This window comes from Choloepus didactylus, chromosome 5, assembly GCF_015220235.1.
Source record: "Choloepus didactylus isolate mChoDid1 chromosome 5, mChoDid1.pri, whole genome shotgun sequence".
Lineage (NCBI taxonomy): Eukaryota > Metazoa > Chordata > Mammalia > Pilosa > Megalonychidae > Choloepus > Choloepus didactylus.
In genome coordinates, this window is record NC_051311.1 from 11,714,917 (window position 1) to 11,731,480 (window position 16,564).

Below are 16,564 nucleotides of genomic sequence, written 5' to 3' on the forward strand. Positions count from 1 at the left end.
CAAACAGGATACAGGCAGGAATAGCCTGTGCACTACGAACAGACAGATCACAGGACGTCCTCAATCAGAAAACCTAAGCATGAGGGTTTTCTGCACTACTCCAAGCTTATAAAGCTAAGACTGGTTCTATAATAAGAATCTTCTAATGATCTAAGACAGTTACAGAGTAGTTACAGAGTAGACATAAAACTGTCTTTCAAGAAAAATGTCTCAGAAGGCCAAAAATGAACTGGAAGTCAATATCCATAGGGAGCTCCCCAAACTGCCCATAGGGAATTTCCCGAACTGCTCTGTTTTCCCCAAGTGTCTTTTAACTAAGAACAGCTGTCAACCTGAGTCACTGGGGATGGGGGGGTGGGCAAGAGAGCCATGTTTTCTCTAGGCCACGTGTTTTGTGTTCAGCTTGAATCTAAAGGTTAATGACGAATACAACATCCTCAAACCTTACAAATCTATTGCAATTTACAAGTTACAAAGCATTTTAGCCAGACCATCTTCAGAACAATCTGAATAATGGTTACAGTTGGCATTACTATCATTCTTTTTAAGGAAAAGGTATATGAAGCTTAGTGAAGCGAAGCAAACTATTCAAATTCACAGAGAGAGTAATTAGGAAAGTAAGGATTGGAAACAGGTTTCTGGAGTCCTTTCCTGGTGCTCTAGGGAAAGTGATTACAAGTTACAAGACTCTTGCTAGGTACTCTGAATACATCATTCATTTAATTTTCACAAAACCTCTGGGGTATTTATATAAATATGCATGTACAATATTGTTTGCTACTTTCAAACAACTATTCCATCCTTTGGTAAACATTTGTACTTGAAGTTTTCAATACACGGATAGAAGGCCAGGTCTAAAAAAATATGCCCACCATAGCTGCAACACAATAATCTTTCAGACTTGCAAAAATGAAACCAGGAAAACTAGTGAAAAAATAAGTTTCAAGGCAGATAGTCAAAAAAAACCTTAAAAACAGGTAAAATTTACATAATACAAAACTGTGGTGGTGACTGCTGCAATAGATCACAACTGAGGAAGTGGTTTAAGCAACAAGTTATTTAGTGGAGCAGGTTTGACATGCTGAGATGTGTGGTTTGTTTTGAACTTATTATTATTATTACTTAGATTAAATAGTTTCTCAGATTTGTTGTGGAATATATATATAGTAATTTTAATTATTTCCCTAACCTTGGTTTTCTATGAGACCTGACTTTCTTGGCCGCAGTTTTACCAAGCACAACGTGCCAAGGGATAACTGAGTCGTAATATTAAAATGCATTTTAGTAACCCTTGACAGGACTTAAGAGTGTTACCAAATTGACAAAGAGCTCCAGATCCATAAAAACTAAACAGTGAGAATGCATTAGAGTTAATTATTTACTCAAAATTACTCAAAATTTTAAACTATTTCCCTAGATTTCCTTTTATTCTTAAATAAAAATATTGTCTAATCCAAATATGATTAATTCAAATCCATTCTTTTCTGGTTTTGTATTTAAAATCAATAAAGGTTTACTGAAATATCAAGTACACGTCTTTTCTTTTTTGGGTATATTGTGCTATTCCAAATTTCTTCAAGAGTGTTGACCTTCCTCTCAAAGAAACAACTGCTGAATATTAACCTACCAAATGTTTTCAAATTTTCTGTAGGAAAAGAGGTTTTATTTTTCCCATTAGAAAAATGAAATCTTGATTGCATTTATCTTGTTGGAGAGCTTCACACAGAAAGCCAATGTTGCATTTAAGAACCCATCCTCTGTCTAAATTGACTGCTAAGGTTATTGTTATTAAGCATAAAGCGTTGATTCATTAGGCTGAAGATTTAAAACTTAAAATAAACCAATAAAATACTGATATCTGGGAAACCATTTTAAAGAGAAAAACCTGCGAAATACACATAAACTAACAATCCACAATCAAAATAGATGTTCCCACCTAGCAAAAATAAGGTACATCCAGGCAAGATAAACGTTCTAACACTGGTTTAGCAAACCAGGAGCTGTCAACTTCCAATAACCTATTATTCACACCTCTTTAATCACTGCCACAGAGTCGATTATAAATAGCCTCATACATTTTTAAATAAGGTCATTCTGAAATGAAACAAAGGTAGTAAATATTCTTGAACATAAGCAATTCAAATCCTAAAGCACAAGAGAATTGTGTATTGCTCAAATGTTCAATGCAAAAAAAGCTAACAAAACCTTTTATTAACTATGTCAAGTATGAACTCTGTGGATTCAATGGAATAGCTAAATTACAGTACCATTTTAACATAGCAGCTTAATAAACCCCCTAATAATTTGCACTCACACCTCACATTACTAAGACCTTAAGGTCTTATTCATGGTATAATAACATACAAATAAAAGGTAATAATCAATTTGTTGATCTAGTTGAAACAATGCTTTGCAAAATCATGATGAAGAGCTTAGTCTACCACGAAAATTTATAGTCTTGCTGATGATGCCATCACTTATTAATTACTCCACAGAGCTGATAACCTAAGTGTATTTCTTCAGTATGAATGACGCTTTTACGTAAATATGTGTTAGAGAAGAAAACGTAAAGGAGTGGCAGAATTCTTTTTAGGAAAAAAATTTAAGTGAAAACAGAGTACCACTTAGATGGCAAGGATCTAAAACAATAAGCTGAAACCAACCAACCGAAAGAAAACAAAAAAAGAACCACCACAATTAACAACAAAAATCAAAGTAATGATCTGGCTTTGTATGAATAGTGTCCCTTATAACAACTGAGAATTACAGCATCTGTAAGAAAGATCTAAACTATCTCTATTATTCCAGAGTGGTTTTCTATCATTATGACACGCCCAAAGGTTACCTGCTTAAATGGGAGTAGTACACTCCTCAGATCCCTTAGTTAAGAACTTTAGGACTAACAGAATCCAAAGCTGGGCCTGAAGAACAACTAATTCCAAGTAACTATAATCGGATTTGCTTTTAATGAACTTAAGGCTACTTACTGGATGAACAAACTTGCAATAAAGTCAACTTTTCCCCATTTTTCTTCCTGTCAGTGTGCCTGCTTGCAGATAATCCAAGAGGAAGAGATAAATTAGAGGCAGTTACTGCACAGGTCCTTAAACCCCAATCCTCAGCATTTTCATTAATAATACAATCTTCTTGGCCTATACCTACTTTATAAACGTTTGTTATTGGAATAACTTGAACTTAGGAAAGAAGTCAGAAAAGCATGTATAACATTAACACATTTCACAATCTTTTAAAAAATTATCAGCATGTCCCAATTTTTACTGAATTATTCATTTCCCTCACCTGGTTTTAGAACTGTTTGCTTAAAAACGTATTTCTTGCACAATAAGAAACTAGTTACTTCCTGTATTCTGTGTTCCACACATAAAAGATTCTTTTTTAAACAAAAACTTGTAGTGGTTAATTAGGTATCCTTAGACAAGGAGGGTCTTTAGAAGAGGCCTTAGATCATAGAAAAAAATGACATAATTTCTGCCCACATTCAAGGGGAAGAGTTAAAGTTTTCTGAAATCAATGTATAATTATCCATATCAAACCCATTTAATATATTCTGATGCTACAGTCATCAATACTTTACAGCTATGACTCTCCTATTAAAAAGTGCATTTTGAATATGAAGCCAGGTTCTCCCAAGGCTATATCTCAATGATGCTACTGCACCAACTTTAATGCTGTTTTTAACAGTAAAACATACAAGAATCTTTATTGGAAATGATAACCTTGTGATACTATCTCTGACTTAGCTCCCTGCTCAAAGTATTAAATTGTCTCCTTAGTAGTTGGAGTATTCTACAATCTTAAGATTATTCTGTATCTACACCTTTAAAATTATACTGTACCTTTCAAAATATGGGGATCCCTGAAGACCTTCTTCAGTCCACACCCCATAGCTAACACAGCTGAAATGATGGTTCCTACTTTTCTATTACATGGCCTCAGAAAAAGAAGGATTATAATGAAATGTCTCTGTTTTTATTACATCCTATGCAATTTTCTTTTCCTCATATTCTCTGGAGTGATGCATAGGGCTCCAGAACAAAAAAGGCTTTTGCCTCAACCACAACATCTTTTTGGAAGACTGGTCTTACACTTTAAAACATGCTTGTCAGTGGGAAAGAAGAAAAGCAGAGAACTTTCCACCAGAGTAACTGAACTAGGTACAGGAATTCCAGATGGCCAGCACTCCAGATACATATCCATGTAGCAAAGTATGTGGCGTAACTGGAGGCAATATCTAAGAGAAGCAGACCCGGTCACTTGAAGTCAGGTGGGTGGGAATATTATGATTTGGGTGGTGCAATGGCAGATTCATTTTTTGCAAAACATTTATCAAACATTTGCTATATGTCAGGCACCATAGCTAAGAAAATGAAGAAATCTGTTTCTATCCTTAAGGATCTTATGAGGAGAGGAGAGAGATATGTAAATAAATAAATTTTAATACATTATGAAAGGTGTAATTGACAGAAACACCTACAACCCAGGTAGAGAAGAAAAAGAGAAAAGAAGTATTAACTCCTTCTCAAGGATGGACATTGAGGGCAGGTTCCTAGAGATAAAAAGGCTTTAGCATGGTGGTAATAGCTAAGCCTTTTTTCCTAAGACGCATTTAAATGGATAAACCAATCAAATAAAAGGAGAGATATAGGGCATTTAAGAAAGAGGGAAGGGAACAGCAGCTTCAAAGCAAATTCCACCAAGCTGTCCCTAAATTAGCTGAAGAAAAAGGAAAGCCTTATGTTATATGCAAGATCCCCAATTTTCTTATAGGGTAGAAAGCTGAATTTAGGCACAAGGTACACTTGAATAGGAAGTATGTATTTGTTTTCAGCAGTATAATTTGAAACCACTGGTGGGTTAATACCACGTAGTTGTCCCCAGCCCATGTATGTCTGGCCCCTCAGATAAAAGCCATGACCACAGCTCTACTCCTCTAAGTTACCTGCACATAAAGGGCCACCACTTCTCCATGCCACTGCTTCTGCACTCAACAGAACTCACAGCTGCCTGCCACCCAGTCTGGTGAGATTTCCCCATCCATCTCCAGGGTTCTTGCCGCCATCCATGAACTGCTGATCCTACCTTGAGTGGTGGAAGCTGAAATCAATCATGCTCCCCTGGGTTAGGGTTCCTCCCCTTTCTCCCCAAATGACCAAGGGTGGCAGGAAGTAGCATTCTAGGTTGCTTTTGTTTTACTCCTTATCTGGTGAGTTTGTGTTCTTCAGCAAGTAATTAAAGGAGAAAGAACCAGCTCTTTGTTTTATTTTAATACAAGGAAATTGGACCCCAGCCAGAGGAAAACAATAGGTGTAGGGTCAAGAAACAGGCTGAATAGTTGATGAACAGTTGTTGGGATTCTGGGGAACCTCAGCTTTTATGGAATGGAGGAAGAGAATGGAGAAGGCACTATCAGAGGCATAAAGAGAAGACATGCACACCTTGCTGGAAGCCAAAAGGTGTGAGAGGCAGGTGGAATTCTAAGTTGACCTACCCTCAATGAACCATGCCCTTGTATCATCCCCTCCCTCTGGGTGTGGGCAGGATCAGTAAATATGATGGGATATCACTCCCTTGATTATGTTAGGTTATATGGCAAAGATGAAGGGATTTTGCAGATGTAATTAAGATCCCTCATCAGTTGACTTTCAGTTAATAAAAGAAATTAGTTTGGTGGGCTTAACCTAATTAGGTGAGCCCTTTAGAAGAGGCCTTAGACCTTCCCTGAACTCAAAAGACTTGAAGCAACAGGGACTCTATTTTCTGCTGGCTTTAAAGAAGCTAAGACCTATGTTGTAAATGGCCTGTAGAGAGGGACTCATTCCTACAATCACAAGGAAATGAATTCTGCCAACAACCTGCTTGGAAGACGACACTGAGTTGGAGATGAGAATGCAGCTAGGCTGACACCTTGATTTCAGTATTGAGCAGAGGGCCCAGCTAAGTTGTGCCTGGAATCTTGCCCTACTGAATCTGAGAGAAAGTAAATGTGTGTTGCCTTAAACCACTAGATTTGTGATAATTTGTTATGCAGCAATATAAAATTAAAGAAGCAAGCAAGGTCCCAACTTTTCTAAAAGTAAAAAAGGAACTGGGATTCAATCTTTTAGGGTATCAGTTCTCTGCCACAGGTGTTAAGGCTTACAATGGACTGTAGTTTCAGCAAATATAATCAAAGTAGAAACCCAGTAGCATGAATTAGAATGGAAAAGAGGAAGATGCAGCTTAATTGAAAAGAAGGTCTCATAGTTCATCTAGGAAATTCCAGATTCAGAGGGTAGGACAGACAGGCTAATTCCAGACCCACTGTTTAGGAGGCATGAGGTCAATGCACTGCTTGCCTTGCTCAGATCTGGTTGATGGGACAAGAAGTTGCCTGATGGCAGATACGGTGTCCATCTTATGCTTCCATTCTACACTCTTAGCTCCCAGCCAACACCCAGTACGTGCTCAGCACTCAAGTATTTGTTGAATGAATGAACAAAGGTGTTAGTGAATGATACTTTCATACTGGGAAAGGTGAATTCTTTCTTGCAGAGATCCTCAATATTTATGGCTAAAAAAAAAAAAAAAAAAACTGGGGGAAAATGAAGAGAAGCAGTTCAGAATACCTTAACTTTTACAAGGAAAAATCAGTACAAATCAGCACCACTTGTCCTTTTCCTGACCCCTTGGAAATATTCAATTTAACTCATGGTTAAAGTACGAATGATTTGAGATGTTACAACAGTAGCAGTGCTATATTCATCATCCAGCTAATACACAAATGTCGACTGAGCCCTGCCTACTATGTGCCATAGCCTCCTGACTGGTGGCCCTGTACTCATTTTAGCTGCCCTCTCAATCTCTATCCATCAGCCAGAGTAATCTTTCAATAAGGTGAATTGTGCTATGTCATACCCTTTATCAAAACCTTCTGATGGTTCTGCATTACACTGAGGATAAAATCCCAGATCTTTAACTGGGCTCTCAGACACCTGGCCTCTGCCTTCCCCTCCAGCTCCAGTCCCTGCCACTCACCTAATCACCTCAGAGCAGGTGTGCACGGATCCCCTCCACCTGGAACATTTTGTCTTTGCTACCTCCTACTCATCCTTCAGATCCCGGTTTACACCACGACTTAAACGTCACTTACATCACTTCTTCAAACATCTCCCAATCTAAATGACCCCTTCTCCAACACATCATTTATCACATGGCTTGTAATTATGTTGTGTGATGAAGTTGTAATATTCATGTCCTCCATTATATTGGAAGCTCCATGATGTCAGGGGTTGTGTCTGTTTTGCTCAGAGAAATAACATCAGTACTAAGGACACTGAAGACATGTCTGCAGAATAAAGAGAAAAAAGACCTAGGAGACTATCTAGCCACAAATTATGAAAACTGTTGCTGCCACCAATTAGACCCACGGAGTCCCACGCAGTAAACATGAAAATGTCATTCTATAACAATTTCTGACCTCAGTGGAGTGCAGAAGCAAGCCCTCAAGACAACTGTCAACCTCCCTACCCACTCCACAAAGCAAAACAAAGTAAAACAAAATAAACCCTAAACAATACCAAAAACAAAAAGTATATCTCCTTTTATCTTTAAAAAAAAAAAAAAAAACTGAACTGTGTAAAATGTTAAGAATTCTACTGCTAAGAAAAGTTTTAAATTCACTGATTTAAGGGATCTGAAATGCCTTTTTGTGAAAGAATATTTTTAAAAGGAAGAAAATGTAGAGTAACATTTTTAAAAATCTGATTAGAAAAAGGTATGAAAAATAAAATAATCTAAACTGAGCTTAGAATAACTCTGTCAATTAAACAGGATCATGTCATTTTTCTTGAGTTAACACCTGCCAGTGGCTTCCCACTGTCCCTGGGCTGAGAATCCAGCCTCCCAACACGGCTGGTCTGCAAGGTCCTCACCACCCGGCTCCTGGCTACGTCTGCACCCAACCCTGGCGGTGCCTGCACCCCTCCCTCCAACTCCAACCAAATCTACACCCTGTTCTTGGAGAACGACTTCTCCCTCACTCTGAACTTCCTCTTCCTCTTTTTTACACGGTGTCTCTGTTCAGTTGCTCCTGGGGCCAGGAATGCTCTTACTCCTTGTCTCCTTTGGGATGGCTCCTACTTCCCTCAGAGGGAACTTCTCTGTGGGAAGGCTGAGAGGCGGCACGCTGGGTAGAGGGCATGCTGGAGGTCTGTCTGAAAGTTGTATTTGCATCGCAAGCACACGTTATTTTGATTATAATGTTCATTTGGTATAGTTTGAGGGATTGAAGGAGACTATCAGGAACCATGATTTCTTAATTTCCTCCCTGGTGCCACACTGCATCTCCTGGAAATGTTTGTTCAGACACCCATGGCACAGTCTGGTGGTTCCCCGTAATATTGTGTATTTATCTCTGTTGGGGAACTTGTTCTGTATTAGGTGGTCTACCTATCTCTTTCAACTAGCCTACATGCACACTGAGAACACAGAATGTCTTTTCACAGCTGTAGACCCAAAGCCTAGCATGCTCTCTGGCATGTAGATGCTCAATAAACATTTGCTGACAGAATGAATCAAGTATTTTATGAAAACCTATTATGTGCAAAGTATCTATTAGTTGTTCAGATTGGGAAACCAAGGCTCCTACTACCTAGTTAAAAATATGAAACATAAAATATTTAAAACAGCTTCAAATAAATAAAACATCAGCAAATACGAAATAGTAAAAGCCAGAAACATCCACCAGCCAGTGTCCCTATACATTTAAATTTCTGAGAAAGATACCTGCTATACCACCAAAGCAGCATTAAATACTTTGCAATATATTTTTTATGAAGTGAATAAAAATTAGCATTGTTAATCTAAGAATAACATGATAAACCGCTAATTAACTAGAATACTCAATTTTCTGTTTATCCTTCTAGGATCCAGAATAAAAGAGTGACCTCAGTCAGATATCTAAACCAACCTTACACAGTAGAAAATTTTGGCTCTGTTCTTAAAAATCTTAAGGCAGGAGAAAGAGTACATCTTTGAACAGGAAAGATGAGAGATCAAGGCATGAAGTGGGACTGGACACAGACTGTGCTGGGAAGAATAATAGTTACCAGAGAGACTATGTTGAAGGGTAAGAGTAAGTGAGACATGGAAAATTTTAAATTCTAGGCTGAGTTTAGTTTTGATTTGGTAACTTACTGGGAATTATAAGAATTCCTGACGTGGGACAGAATATATAATGTTGCTTAGGTAAAGGCTTGTCACATGGTAGGTCCTCAGATATACAGTGAACATGCAAATTAATGACTTAATGCCTTTGAGCAGTGTGAGACTGAAGGCATGGATTCCAGTGTGGAAGCTGATGCAGTAAACCAGGTGTAAACAGATGAGAGCCAGGACGAGGGCAGCAGCTGCAGAACTGGACAATAATGGTTTTGTCAATATTCTAACCACCTAAATGTCTGCCCTGGAACTGATTTCATTAATCAGAGCAATGCCACAAATAGAAACTTTGGGGCTGTTATGTACAATCAAGAAAATGTTTGCTTGATAGAAGCATGTTATGTGGCAAACATCTGCCCATGTTTTAGAGTCTTTGGATTAGTTATAAACTGTGCAAGTGAATTCATTCTTGTCAGGCACTTCTGTGTTTCTGTTGCTCTAAAAATAAGACTTAGGTACAGCTGTAAAATCTCCTACTTTATAAGGTGCTTTGACATATTTAGACAAATTCCATATTTTAAAATTTGCTTCAATGTCTTAAAGGAAAAACAACTAAAGAAGAACTTGAAGATCCAAATTAAACATTCTTAATTTCTTGTCTGCCATTTTCAGCAGCCAGGTACAGAACCATTATGCAGGTAACCACAGCCCAGGACAAGCTGGGAAAATACGCATCAACACACCATCAACACACCATCAACCAAGAGTAAGAAAGAATTTACTGTTTCATTTCATCCTGTACTGCAGCAGTGAAGTGTCATAAAGGAATATGCTCAATATAGTTACAAATTTCTGCTTAGAATTCTTCAGCACAAAAAGGGAAAAAGATTATTAAGAGCTCACTTAGAACTAAAATGTCTTTCTTCTTTCCCAAAAGATGAGGAATATTAAACTATAACTGTTCCGGTTTGCTAATGCTGCCTTATGCAAAATACCAGAAATGGACTGGTTTTTATAAAGGGGGTTTATTTGGTTACAAAGTTACAGTCTTAAGGCCATAAAATGTCCAAGGTAAGGCATCAACAAAGGGTACCTTCACTGGAGAAAGGCCACTGGCATCCGGAAAACTTCTGTTAGTTGGTGTTCTAGTTTGCTAATGCTGCCCGTTATGTACAATACCAGAAATGGACTGGCTTTTATAAGGGGATTTATTTTGTTACAAAGTTACAGTCTTAAGGCCATAAAATATCCAAGGTAAGTCATCAACAATCAGGTACCTTCTTTGGAGGATGGCCAATGGCATCCAGAAAACTTCTGTCAGCTGGGAAGGCACATGGCTGGTGACTGCTCCAGAGTTCTGGTTTCAAAACGGCTTTCTCCCAGGATGTTCCTCTCTAGGCTGCAGCTTCTCTCCAAAATGTCACTCTCAGTTGCTCTTGGGGCATGTGTCTTCTCTTTGCTTCTCCAAAGCAAAAGTCTGCTTTCAAAGGATGTCTCCAAAATGTCTCTGTAAACTGCAGTTCCTCTCTCAGCTCCTGTGCATTCTTCAAAGTGTCCCTCTTGGCTGTAGTAAGCAAGCTCGCTCCTTCTGTCTGAGTTTATACAGGGCTCCAGTGAACTAATCAGGGCCCATGCTGAATGGGTGGGGCCACGCCTCCATAGAAATTATCTAATCAGAGTTATCACCTACAGTTGGGAGGGTCACATCTCCCAGGAAACACTCAATCAAAGACTTACAATCTAATCAACACTAATAACGTCTGCCCCCACAAGATCACATCAAAGAACATGGCATTTTGGGGGACATAATACATCCAAACTGGCACAGCTGGGAAGGCACATGGCTGGCGTCTGCTTGCTCCCAGGCTGCATTTCAAAATGACGTTCTCCAAAATGTCAGTGTCAGTTTCCAACGGCTATTTTCAAAATGTGTCTCTCAGCTGCAGCTACTCTCTCAGCTCCCATGCATTCTTCAAAGTGTCCCTCTTGGCTGTGTCAAGCTTGCTCCTCTGTCTGAGCTTATACAGTGCTCGAGTAAACTAATCAAGGTCCACAGTGAATGGGCAGGGCCACTATGTCCACAGAAATTATCCAGTAAGAGTTGTCACCTACAGTTGGGTGATTCACATCTCCATGGAAACACACAATCAAAGAATTACAATCTAATCCACACCAATACATCTGCCCACACAAAGACTGCATCAAAGATAATGGCGTTTTGGGGGACGTAATACATTCAAACTGGCACAATAACCATTAAGAAAAATAAAAATACTTAGGCAAGATGGTCTTTGTGAGTACGTGTCAATAGTAAACAGTACTTCATACTTAAAATCTGCAAAAAAAAAAATCACTTCTCAGATAAACACTTCTGCACAGGAGATAAACCCTAAAAGAGGAACTAATTTCAAACATGTCGACACTTTTTATACCAGCAATGATAACAGGACATCAGCATTTTTTTTTTAATCTTCATTTTATTGAGATATATTCACATACCACGCAGTCATACAAAACAAATCGTACTTCTGATTGTTCACAGTACCATTACATAGTTGTACATTCATCACCTAAATCAATCCCTGACACCTTCATTAGCACACACACAAAAATAACAAGAATAATAATTTGAGTGAAAAAGAGCAATTGAAGTAAAAAAGAACACTGGGTACCTTTGTCTGTTTGTTTCCTTCCCCTATTTTTCTACTCATCCATCCATAAACTAGACAAAGTGGAGTGTGGTCCTTATGGCTTTCCCAATCCCACTGTCACCCCTCATAAGCTACATTTTTATACAACTGTCTTCGAGATTCATGGGTTCTGGGTTGTAGTTTGATAGTTTCAGGTATCCACCACCAGCTACCCCAATTCTTTAGAACCTAAAAAGGGTTGTCTAAAGTGTGCGTAAGAGTGCCCACCAGAGTGACCTCTTGGCTCCTTTTGGAATCTCTCTGCTACTGAAGCTTATTTCATTTCCTTTCACATCCCCCTTTTGGTCAAGAAGATGTTCTCTGTCCCACGATGCCAGGTCTACATTCATATTCCACATTGCCAGGGAGATTCACTCCCCTGGGTGTCTGATCCCACGTCGGGGGGAGGGCAGTGATTTCACCTTTCAAGTTGGCTTAGCCAGAGAGAGAGGGCCACATCTGAGCAACAAAGAAGCATTCGGGAGGAGGCTCTTAGGCACAACCATAGGGAGGCCTAGCCTCTCCTTTGCAGCAACCGTCTTCCCAAGGGTAAAACCTATGGTAGAGGGCTCAACCCATCAAACCACCAGTCCCCTAAGGACATCAGCATTTACATCCAAGATTATTACAAGCAATTCCAACTCAATTAACCAACCATAAAGGAGCCCATTTTTTTGAAACCCTCAAATATCTAACTCTCAATCTGGGTAGCTCTTAAAACACTGAAGAAATTCTGAATAACTTTTGTTCACCATGGAAAGGAAATTGACATTTGTTGCTAAAAATCATGTATAAATGATTATGAAACAAATTATACAATAAATATTAGTGTTTCTACAATACCCCTTATAAGACAAAAAGGCAACAAATATCCCAAATACAGGCTTTACATTCAAATGAATTTTTTCATTTTCTATATTTAGAACAAAACTCTCAAACTATATTCATAAAACTAATAAAGTAAGTATTGAGCAAATGGGAAAGGGTTCTATAAATATAAGTAATCAATTACATACAAGAAACATATCTGATGAGTTAAACAAATCCAATAAGATGGGATATGCTATTTTTTTAATTACAAATTTTTTGAAGCACATCAGAATCTAACTTTCACTTGAGAAAAATTAGAAAATAAAGGTAAGACTTTAAGAGATGTGTTTACAGCACTTACAGATAATGATTTTGGTAAACACACACACACACACACACACACACACACACACACAGGCATGCAATCAGGTAGAACTTTTTCTATATTAACATAGTAGTATTACTAACAGTAGCAGCAGCAGCATGACAATTCCTAAGGTGTCCTTGCTTAATTTATGCAATATTATTTGGACTAAACATTCCTACTGCTACTTCTCAGAAACATAATTTTTAATATACATGTATTATGCTGTTCCGATAGTGCTTAAGAATTTTTTGACATTTTAAGTTTCCATAATTAAACTTTTATTTTGACATTGTTTGAAAATTTTATTTCCATAATTGAACAAGCAAATTAAATAAATCTACTTGTACAGGACTATCTTTTCAAAGAAATCATGTGCTCCTTCTTGAACAAGTTAATTGTACTGAAAATATTGTGCATTCCAAGAGGAAACTCCAGGCATTGCATTCCACCATCAGCAATGCCAAGTAGATCGAAGGTCTTTTAACAGTGAAGAAGTAGGCCAAGTGGACTTTAAAGGATTCTGAATGAGAGAGAATGCACAACTGATAAAACCAGCCTGGATGAAATCTGTGATTCCTGATACTCAATAACCTTGTTTGCACTGGGGCTGACTCACTTACGCTATGTTTAAGTTCGTATCTTTCATCAACAGTTAAGCTTTACAAAGTACGAATAATGCTGTGCTATTCTCTGAGATGTGTGCTCCTTATGTAACGTATCAGAAAGTCTTGTTGACAAAACTGCTGTTTGTAACCAGGTGAGGACTGATGTTCACTTTGCGGAGGGGTCTTTGAAGATGGAAGGGAGAGAGTCAGTCATGACTGCCAAAGGATTATCGTAAAGATTATGAAGTGTCTGATATGATGTCACACAGGACAGGGAGATCAAAATCAGATACTCTGTGATGATTATTCTAGGTAGGTATGTGAAAATATTAACTTCTAATTCTAAAATCACTAAATCATCTGTGCAGATACAGAATTAGAGACAATGCCTTAGTTTGAGAAGCAAATAATTTCATAACTAAAATTAGAACTAAGTAGTATAACCTGTTTCATGTAGCAACTCCTCTCACTGATTTTCTTACTTTAATTATGATTTTATAGGTCCTCTGTAGGAAAAGGATACTACATTTCATTTTGCCCTAGTTAAATTTTTAAAACTACACAACTAAGGTAAAAGAAAAACACCTGATAGCCTATTGCATGAGAACAAATTCATACGTAATCCACTGTCTAAATACAAACTACAATTTTGGCAAAACCACAATTCATGTAAGTTTTTTTCTCCAAATTATCCCTTTTCAGTAGACTTATTATTGTCACTTGAGAAGAGAGGAAAAACAAGTAACTTTTGCTGCACTAAAACTAAACTACTGCATACCTTGAACTATTCTGGGTGCTTTCAAATATTAGTTCATTAATTCTGAAAATGGCAATATTAAGTTTTATTAGCCCCAGGTTACATATGGAAAAAAAAAAAAACTGAGGCTCAGAGAAATCAAGCAACTTGCAAAAGATCATGCAGTTATTAAATGGCAAGGTTAGTATTTCAAATGGCAATGAGAAGACAGACATCAAAATTGACTCCCAATGTGCTCACCCAGAGAGATGCAGTATCGGCTATAAGAGAACAGGGAAGTCTGGAAGAGGCAAGGTTTTGCAAGGGAAGTGGAGGGGGCAGAAGTGTGTGGCCAAGCTTTGAGACAACAGCAGGCAGCCAACAGTGGTGTCTTAAGGCAGAAAAGACCAAGGCATTTCACCCTTTTATGTCTGTGAATATTAAGTTTATTTTAATTACTATGCAATCATAAAAATGTTCATTCTACAAGCATAATTAAACTGTAATCAAATGTTTCAAAAACACCGACTATCTATGTATCACTCTAAGTGGCAGTCAAAATTTTTATAGGCATCCCTATATAGAGGCAGTATTTTGTCTCATTCACATTTTCTGCCCTAAAGGAAAAAAACACCAAAACTCCCAGCAGTGGACCCTGCGTCAGCTTTCTGTCCTCCGCTCCAGCACCCTTTATGTGTGTCTGTCTGTTTCCTCTCATGACAGATCTGTTCAATCTCTTTGCTCGATGGACTCGGCCTTCTATTTCTACACCACCACAAGCTCACCGCCCCGACGCCAGCAGCCAGCCTTTCCCCCTCTATATCTGCAATCACACATTGCCTTCCTTTTTCACTGCAGCATTTCAAAAGCAATTTCTCTCTTGTCATCTACACAGCACCTAAAATTCCACATCCTGTGTAAAGTGTCCCTAGGGTATAGAAAAAAGATGTACTTTTTGCTAGACTATTTCAGCAGAAACAAGGACTTCTCATTACCCATGAAGCCCAAAATGCACTTATGTTATTGATGTATTTATGTTACTTGTTCAGTTGTTTGTATGCCTTTTATACGTCTATGTTGATGTCCTCTGCTTTAAGCTTCTGGTGAGCATAGATTATACTCACTTAACTTCATTTCTAGTTATTATGTGGTACAATGCCATGCAAAACTATGTGTAGAACTAATGATTCTATTGCAGTTTATTTTCTACAGTCTAAATACATAATCTCGCAATTTTAGATAGAAATACATGTAATAAACCATTACTGAGGTGTTCATAAATTAGGAGTCTTTTTTAATATTTGTTTTTTTACTAATACCCTAATAAAATAAAAAGGTATCAACAGGGTATGGCTTTTATAAATTCCTAAATATACAACCTTTAAAAAATGTCCTCTTGCAAAGGAGAAACTGCAGGGTCAGTCATCTGGCTATAAGTTGAGGCTCTCTCGCTCTCAGCTGTTCTTCAAGGATGAGTGTCCCACCACTGTTAGCGGGCTGATAGCAATGCCACATGCTATACCTTTCAGCCTGCTGCGTCCTGATAATTTGTTTGGGATATGTAAAAAAAAAAAAAACAAAAAAAAAAACAGGAGAGACTTCCCAAAGGGCTAGACGTTACACTGAAGACAATGAGATCTGAAGTTGAGCCAATGAGTTCTTAAAATTCCTTAAGAAGTCTTAAAAAAATGTATTTTACCAATTTTAAAATAGCAATTCCACAAGTAGAATCATCTTATGAATGAAAGTATTGTTATTCCCTCCTTATCTAGTTTTAAAAGTTAGTTCTCTATTATATGTGAAAAGGGATGGGGAGAATGAGACACTTTATAAAAGCAGATACACCCTTTTACTAAATCTGCAGAGAGAAGTAGGGTTACCAGTATTTTCCCCACCCCTACCTTTTTTTTTTCACAACTTTGCTCCTAAAAAAAGGAGGGTCGCATCCTACATCCTGTGTTCAAACACAATGAATTCTGGCTGGGGTCTGTGAAATGGAATCACTAATTTTCAGAAGATCATCTCATATCTGGTTACCCAGGTTTGCAAAGATCCTTAGGAACTTAGGCAATCCCCACCCCTACCCACAATTGATTAGAATAAAAGGTAACTCCCATGTGAAAAAATGCAAATAAATTGTGTTTAATGTTTTAGCTAGGTACTGCAGTAAGTGAAATTAGCAAAACTTCAGCAAGGA

The 16,564-nt window shown here is 37.9% G+C and overlaps 1 protein-coding gene and 1 long non-coding RNA gene across 3 annotated transcripts in view; both read right to left on the minus strand.

The window, feature by feature from the left end:
* Positions 1 to 16,564, minus strand: part of ZEB1 (zinc finger E-box binding homeobox 1) — a 167,880-nt gene that overhangs the window by 77,459 nt on the left and 73,857 nt on the right. The window lies entirely within an intron of this gene.
* Positions 13,568 to 16,564, minus strand: part of LOC119535564 — a 35,781-nt gene continuing 32,784 nt past the window's right edge. The window contains exon 3 of the long non-coding RNA XR_005217207.1: positions 13,568 to 15,907. This is a non-coding gene — a long non-coding RNA (uncharacterized LOC119535564). The remainder of the gene's footprint in view (positions 15,908 to 16,564) is intronic.